The sequence below is a fragment of the Acyrthosiphon pisum genome, chromosome X, assembly GCF_005508785.2.
Source record: "Acyrthosiphon pisum isolate AL4f chromosome X, pea_aphid_22Mar2018_4r6ur, whole genome shotgun sequence".
Classification (NCBI taxonomy): domain Eukaryota; kingdom Metazoa; phylum Arthropoda; class Insecta; order Hemiptera; family Aphididae; genus Acyrthosiphon; species Acyrthosiphon pisum.
This window is the reverse complement of record NC_042493.1, coordinates 39,606,996-39,616,248: the sequence shown is the minus strand read 5'-3', so window position 1 is coordinate 39,616,248 and position 9,253 is coordinate 39,606,996.

Below are 9,253 nucleotides of genomic sequence, written 5' to 3'. Positions count from 1 at the left end.
AAAAAAAGATTTGAAAATTTGGAACGACAAAACCTAGATAAACTTCTCACGTTTATTTTGGTGAAAAAATCAAGTTTCTACGACTAACGAGAGCTGAGGAAAATTTGAAGTACGAACCCATGTTTTTACGACCGAATTTTCGTACCAGAATGGCCTCTTAAAGATGACTACTTTCATCGAAAAAAAAAATGTCTACAGGAAAGTCAAATTAAATTTTTATGAACGTTTGAAGTTATTACCCGATTATAGATATTTACCCGTTTCTCATGTTGCAATTTTCTTATTTTGTTGTAAATAAAAAGACAACTACTGTTGATGCATGGTAATTTGACTGAATGTTTTTTTATATTTTCATTTTCTATATACCATAGAATTTTGAAAGTATTTTGACTCTTTTTTGAGTGGTTTATGGACCATTTCAAATTTCCATTTTTTATTTTTTTAGAAATAAATAAATTACAATACCATCAACACGCGATCAATAAAGAACGCACGCTTAAAGAAGGTAGAAGGTGTAAATTAAGTTTACAGAATATATTACAAATATTATACTATAATTATCCGAAGAAAGTAATTAGAAGGCCAGTCATTTAAGCTCCAAAATTGGTGTTTTGAGGAATTAAATCAGAAAGTTTTGGAACTTTGCAAAGTTTGGTTATAGGCTCCTGATCAACTAAAAAAAAGTCGCCATCCCTCCGAGGTTCGGAAGTGTCCGCCTAAAATCCAGCTAAAATCAAAATCAAATACATAACAAAAGCGAAATGTATAACCTGACTACACATTATAATACACGTAAAACACTTCGGCAAGAAGCTAAACGTAAGATTATCATACATAATGATCAATTGAAAAATACTGAAAACATTAATATACTAGGAAAAAATATTTACATCGCGATTGAAATGCGTAGTATTGGATAACTGGATTACGCAACGCATCCTCTTCAATGCCGAATACAATCGATCCTGAATATAGTACGGCCAGTTTTTCCTGGATCTGGACAACAGGCTGGAAGTAAGACAAAAGTCCACTAACCTGGTCGCGTAGTCACCTACCAGGCCTAGAACGTCAGACGCTGTTTGCCCGCTCACAACGGCCTCTACGCGGATGTCGGGTCCTAGGACGGCGTCTTCGAGAAACTCTTGCATACAGCAAATAAACTGTATGCCGACCTTCTCGAGATCTCTGATCACAGACATGTCGCTAAGGCCCGACAAGAGCCCGCCCAGCATCGACCATGTGAAGACTGAGGCGGTGGACAACCCCCAGCGGAGCATGTGAATGGCCGGATTGTACACTTGCAAGTACGTGCACTTCGCCAACAGGTTCTTTAACACAACAACCAACGACATTAATATTATACAAAGAAAACTATTTGTGTATTTCATAAAAAAAATTAACTGATAAGCTGGCTTGACACCGTCGTGGTCGGCCTTAAAGTATCCGTGGTCGTAGATGCCAAACCCAGGGTAAAACCTCACCCTGGTCCCTACAGCAAGTGCCTCCTGACGGGACGCAAACGCCGCCCGCACCGACGATTTCAGTGCAATGGTGACTGCAACGTACAATTGCACAACCACCATTGACTTGTGGTACGGGTCGACGAAGCGCCCGATATACGAGTTTACCTGGTCAGGTGGCATCTGAAGGCCATGCGAGGCAACGTAAAACCTAAATTACAAAAATAATAATAAAACGTAAATTAAAAAAAAAAAAACCAGAATAAATGCCTTAAAACCATCAATTTCAAAATCAGGGGTTAGGCAAACATGATACTTTGGAAAAACATCCACACAAAAACCATCCCTTTAGAAAAAACATGCCCTAAAAACTCCCCTTCCCCGAAACACAACCCTTAAAAATAAATAACTAAAAAACATACCCTAAAAACAACCCTGAACAACAAAAAAACATTAAATACAAAAAAAATATCCGTTAAATCACCACCCCTAAGAATCCCCATGAAACATCCCCTAAAAAAATCCCTCACTGAAAACATAACTTAAGAAACAACTCCAAAAAAAAACCACCCCTAAAATACAAAAACAGCCCCTAAAACATCCCTTTACAAAAAAACCTAAAATTCAAAAAACCACTCCTAAATAAACATCCCTTAAAAAACAACTTTCCATAAAAAAGATATCCCTTAAAGGACAACCCCTAAAATACAACCCTTTGAAAAAAAGAACACTAAAATAAAAAAAAACAACATTATAATCATAAAATACCTACAGGTAATGACACGGCAAATTTTTTTCAGCTTCAAATGCAACCTTCACCCAATCCGTTGGGGAATGAACCATTTCTTGGCTGATGGGTTGCCAGCCCCCTTCAATTTACTCACTGTCTTCTTCGGAAAGTTCATAACGGCTGGTGCAAACACACGTTCCATGAACATTAGTCGATAATCAAACGACTGGTCGTTGGCTTTTTCTGATTCTGAGAACGCGGAGGAAGAACCGGCTTCAGAATCTTCTGCGGAGGCACGTGGCATGCTCGCCAGCCCCCGCAATGGAAGAGCCGGGTCACCCCCCAAAGTGAACTCGAAATGATCGATATCTAGACAAGAGAAGAAATACAAATTAATAAAGATAATAATGGTTTTGAATTAGAAACTTACTCTTGATGGTCTGGCTGAAAATACCCGAAAGCAGCTTAGAGTTCAAGCACTTAACCACCGTACCGGATGTGCTGACGTCGAATGCGGTCATTGGTCTATAGCCGGCCAGGCTAGAAAAACCAAAAATGACGCTGTCGACGTCCTTTGGGTAGTCCTGGATGCAGAGCTGCCCAAACTTATTAGCAAAAATAATAATACAATAATTATACTTAAAAAAAATTTAAAAATATCAAACAATACCTTTGAAACAACTTAAAAAACATGTAATCATTTAAAGACAAAATATTTAAAAAATAAAAAAGAATTAATTCATAAAAATAAAAAAAATAACAAATATCGTAACCAAAAATTTACAATAAGGGTGATGTGGAATAAATTAAACAATAAAACTTAAACAACAATTTGTTTACCCATGTGTGGTAGTGGGAAACCACAATCTTCAATGCCGCCGGGGCTTGGGGCCTTCTCATGCTCCTAAAAAACGTAAAATTGTAAAAATCAAAATACATAAAAAAATTATCACAAAAACAAAAAGAAAATATCAAAACACAAACATAATTCATTGAGTTAATGAACTGTCAAGTACAACAAATATCAAATATACGTGATAAACTTACGTTCGAAGGTCCGGCGAAACCTTGGGCTGCACTAGCACCACTAGTCTGAATAACAAAAATACATGAAGTCACATGAAATGACAATGAGAAAATAAATAATATATACTTACTCCAGGTAACGAATCCATAATATTGGGTTACGGACGATTTGAATGTTGTGGGGACCGATAGCTGTGGCGGCGGAGGTACCGGTAGCTGCGGCAGCGGAGGTGGCCGTAAGACCGATTGTCCTCGGTACACACTGATATAAGAATTATAAAACAAAAATAAAAAATAACGAAAAGGACTTAATGTTGAACATTTTAGGATATCTTATAAACGTCAAACTTTATTGTATATGTATAAAATTAAAAGAATAACTAACAATTAGGTCTTGAAACATGAATGAAAAACGTAAATGACACAATGTCAAAATGGAAACTTAAACAACACCTTTTGTACTCACGAGTACTAACTGGCCAAACGTAATCGTCCCTGTCGGGAGTTGGCGACCGAGATTTCTAAAAAATGTAAAATTGTAAGTATCAAAATTCATAAATAAATATAAACACAAAAATAAAACATGAACTTGCGAGTAAAAAATTATTAGATATACGTTATGACGTATAACTTACGTTCGCGGGTTCAATCACTACACCGCCGAAATCTTGGCCTGCACTACTAATCTGAATAACAAAAAAACATGAAAAGTCACTTGAAATGACAATTAACAAATAAATAAAATATACTTACTGAAGGTCCTTGATCCATATCTACAAAACACAGCAAGATGAAATATCTAAAAAAAAAAAATTATAATAAAATTGAAAAATTTCTAAATTGGAAAACAATAATAAAAGTTAGTCAATTAAAACTCAACAAAAAATCAAAACCCCGCGTTTATCCTTAGCGGTGTGGGTCCTAGTGGCCTACCGGACTCAAATCCAGCATTTCCAAAATGGGAGAGGGGGTACCCCAGTTCTCTAAAACGGAAAAATGCAGTGTATAGCATAAGGAAGGGTTGCCCTTTGGTCCGAGGTGTTTAAATTGAATTCCAACCGAGTTATACTTATCTCAAAATGAGGGGGGTGGGGGCTTTTGTTCTCGAATGGTGGAAATTCTTCTGTGGACTTAAAAACTGAGCTCCCCTGGTCTGGGGTCTCTAAGTCGAATACCCGCTAAATTATGCTTGGTCAAAAAAATGTTGTGCGTTTACCGAGTCCCCCCTCCCCCTAAGTCTAAATCAATAATTACGTATTTCCGAAATCAAAATGAAAACTGAATAAAATTTCTGAAAATAAAATACATTAAAACCAAGGTTGGGCTGGGGGACGATGGCAAAATATGTCGATTTTCCAAAATTGCAATTCAAAATAGACGAGTAAACAACAATTTGCAACCTACAATCGGCTACCCATAAAATGTCATATACTACACAAATATTTATAAATTATAAGTTCAAAAATGAAAAGCGAAACAACTGTGTGAAAATAAAATTCATTAGATGGAAATCGTAGGTAATGAACGAAATTATCGTATCGCAGTTGATTATGACAAGAAAACATACATATGCAAATTTGTTAGTACCTATCATTAAGATTATATACAAACAATAAATAACACGAGTAGATATAAGGTATTTTCAGTGATTACCTCTTAACGGTAATTAAATAGTAGGTAGTATAGGGGGCACTTCAGGCATGTCATTTAAGTTCAATAATTACTAAAATATTTTTCATAGAAATTGAAATGCAATATTCCTTTATATATTCCGCATATACATTGAAACGCGATAATTATTAAAATATATTTCACAAAACTTATATTATTAATAATTAAAATCGAAATGCAAAATCACCCAAAATATTTTTTAATAGAGTTGTTCTATTAAAAATAAAATCAAAATAACATATTTAATATTAAAAAGAAATTGTTTAGATGGTTAAATAAAGAAATAAACGATGTCTAAGCTCTAAACTAAAACTAAGAAAAACGTTTTTTTAAATTTGGATAATACATTGTTCAGAAAAATACAATGAAAATCTTTTAAAATAAATATTATTGCGCGGTTATACGAATATATTCACACATGTATTACAGTTGAGAGACCAAATTTACAATTTTTTTTAGATAATTTGTTTCACCATTTCAATGTTTCTGTATGGACCGCAGCCACTAAAGGATATGCTAGTTTTATAGTTGATAAATTTGTAACTCAAAGGAATCACGAAAGAGTTATAACATTTTCATTGTTTAATGAACATTGTGATTCTTCTATGAAATATACAAATGGTTTAAAATCTTTAAAAATGTTATGGGATGTTCGGAGAATTCCTGGTTTACAATTTATAGTAAGACAATAGTTGTTTACAAAAGAAAATATTTCATTATATAATCAAAATTCGAAAACTAAATTTAATCTTATTTATAATGGATTGCAAAATTTAGATTACGGAAACACAAAACAATTGATAAAATTTGAATAAAATAAATATAATTACTTCTATAAATGGTATTTATAAACCTTTATAGAAGTATATATAATATAATATTATAATATTTTTTTTTATTTCTATGTTACGGCGTTACTGGAAAATAGTACCAATTGTACACTAGGTGACTCACGTAAAAACTTACAAATATCTATTGACACTTGTAATTGTTTAATTTTACGAAAAGCCATCGATTTACGCTGCGTATATAATGTTATAGAAAATAATATGAAAAGAAAAAAAAACAGTACGTGTTTGGACGGGAGTTTACCAATTGCGCCAAAAATTACCTTTTTATATACCAATTGCGCTCTAAACATTTTAGGGTCGATAGATCAATTGCGCTCAATACATTTTACATTTCCTCAGGAAAACTTATTAGTTAGTTACTAACCGATTTTTTTGTGAGTATTAATGTATAATACATTGTGAGATTTCTAGTATTTTACTACCTTTGTACTACTTACCACATATGAATCAAGAGGAGCACTTAACTAAGGTCAACAAAAAAAGTCAAAAGTCTTCCAAGTCGGTGGAACTTATAGGCTTTATACAGTTTAGTTAATGAAAACTAAAATAAAATAATAGTAATAACATTATAATAGGTGGTTAAATCATAAATATATAATATTAATATAATAATAATAAGATTTTGAGTTTAAGGTAATCATGATGTTTGTATTTTGCATGTTTTAAGAATAATAATAATTTTTTAAATAATAATTTGAGCATAGCAATTTAGAATAATATAATTTTAATACAAGCGCAATTGGTATATTGACCGTAAATATATAAGAGGCGCAATTGGTACATGACCCTAAAATATATGCAGCGCAATTGGTATATTAACCCAAAAATAAAAATTTTGTTTTAGAAGCAATTGGTCCATGCCCGTTTTGTTAGCCCGTAATATTTTCGCGGTCCGTTTTAAAAGCTACCGATAGCAGTACCTATATTTCAAACGTCGCAGCGCATCGAGATTGGTAATGTATATGTATATCACTTAGTACATAGTCCACGCCAGGCACGTAGTCAGAAAATATTCACTAGGTGGATCAATGTTAGATGGGCCCCCTACCTAAATATATTACCTTGTACCTTGTAGGGGTAGGCCCCTTACTTTTTTATATTATAAAGAGGTAGTTATCAGAATATCATTACTATAAATATGGACGAGTTGACGATCATAATAATAATATAATTCTATATGAATCAATATAATGACAATACCCTTACTCAAAAGTATTTTAAAAATAGACATAAAAGTATACAACAGTCACTGTCTAGATAAGATAAGAATAACATGACATGCTGGTATACCAGTATGGTACCAGTATTGGGCTTTAAATAGCAATTATTTCCTAATTAATCGTTGACGATATTATAACTTATAAAGATAAACTATCACCGATTCTTGGTAGAAACAGAATTTAAATATAATACAATACAGGGTGATTCTTTTATCAAACAACACTAATTATTTCAAAAAGTGTAAGTTTTTTTTGAAAATATTTTTTTACATACTTTCAAGTCGCTTATAAAACAACGTTTTTCTTAAAAAATTATATTTTTAAATATTTTTTATCCTTATAATTTTTCAAGTTTTTTACTTTTTTGAATGACAACATGGGGTTTTAATTTTTTATTCCAAAGCAAAATATTTTTCTTAATATTTTGATACATGAAAATCAAATTTGGGGTGAGTAGTTTATGAGTTATAAATATTCAAAGATTAGTTGAGCGGAGTGGAGTGGTACTGGGTTACCCCGCGAAATGTTTGTCCACTTCTCCACTCATCTAAACTTTGAATATTTATAACTCATAAGCTACTCGTCCCAGATTTGATTTTCATGTATCAAAATATTAAGAAAAATAAAATTAAAACCCTATGTTGTCATTCAAAAAAGTAAAAATTAAAAAATTATAAGGATAAAAAATATTTAAAAATATAATTTTTTAAGAAAATCGTTGTTTTATAAGCGACTTGAAACTATGTAAAAAAATATTTTCAAAAAAATGTATACTTTTTGAAATAATGAGTGTTCTTTAATAAAAGAATCACCCGGTATAAATATCAATAAAATTGTATTTTTTGCCTTGTTGCGTAAGAAAATGTGCAAATTATTTTGAGTTGGAAATTCATAAAAAATTTTCTATTTAAATTTAAGATTTTAAAATGTAGGTAATACAAGATTCCTCATAAGTTACCTTTATCAACAAAAAATTATAATTACATTTTTATGAGCGTTTGAAGTTCATATTTTTACAAAATTAGATATTCACTCGATTTCTTATGTAGTGATTTTGTTATTTTGTTGTAATTCAAAAACGAATAACTGTAGACAAATGAAAATTTTACTAAACGCTTATATTTTCATTTTCTATACATCATAAAATGTTGAAAATATTTTGACTCTTTTTAAGCTATTTTCAATTTATTTTTTAAAATAAATCATAAAAATGATTTCGTGTGAAGCGTTTTATCGTGAGTATTAGAGACAAAACAAATATTACAATGATCTTCCCTCTTGAAGTATCATTTATAAGCAGTTTATAAGTGCATACTATAACATGTCATTTTGTAGTTATTAGTTTTTACAGTTATCTGGTGACGACTGTGATAAGTTAGCATGATAATAATAATATATATTTAGCAAACAAAACAAACAAAATAAAAGTTTAAAAACAGAATATTGATACCAGGTTTGCAAGCTCATCCAATAAGCATAGGTATGCTCTCGAACGGATAAGCTGGATTCATGTTATGAGTGAATCAATAAAATTTTATGCATTTATAGAGTACTTAAATAATAATAATTAATATAGTAGGTACATATAAATCACATTACAAACCATATTCGCGCACTACAAAATAGGTGGCATAACAACATGCGCAACGGCTCGACATAAACTTGGCACATTGTACATATATATGTATACATTATCGTCGTCGTCGTGGTGCAGGAAAATCGTCGGAAAGGCGTGGAAAACTCGTATCGGAAGCTGGAGGCATGTATAGAAAAATTGTGTTTCCGTGGCCTATCGGCGGGTGGCTCGAACCGCCACATGGCTGGTGTGGTGGGTTCAGGGTGGGCGGGCAAGCGGGGATGGGTTATCGTGGAGGTTTATGTAGGTAGTATCATGAAATGCGCGGAGAAAAATCACCGAAAACCGTTTATGCGCAGAAGTTGCACCCTTATATAATAAATATACATCTATGGTTTAATCATAGCACCTAGTACGCATTGATGTTACTACAACGGTCACTTGGACGGTTTTTAAGAGAAAGGGCTGAAGTCAAAAATTGATACTTTTCAGGAGACACAGAAAACATTATAACTGTGTACATTTTTAATGTTTCGAAATTTTGTATTCATAATCATGTTTAATAAGTGTTTTGTTATTTTACTATTAAATATATTTTCGTTTTTATTTATTTTTTTCAAATTATAATGACTAATAAAACCTAGTGCGTATTATTTTATAAGACTTATGCCATTTCACATCATGACTTAAGACCTATTGCATATACCAGTTTGACTTGA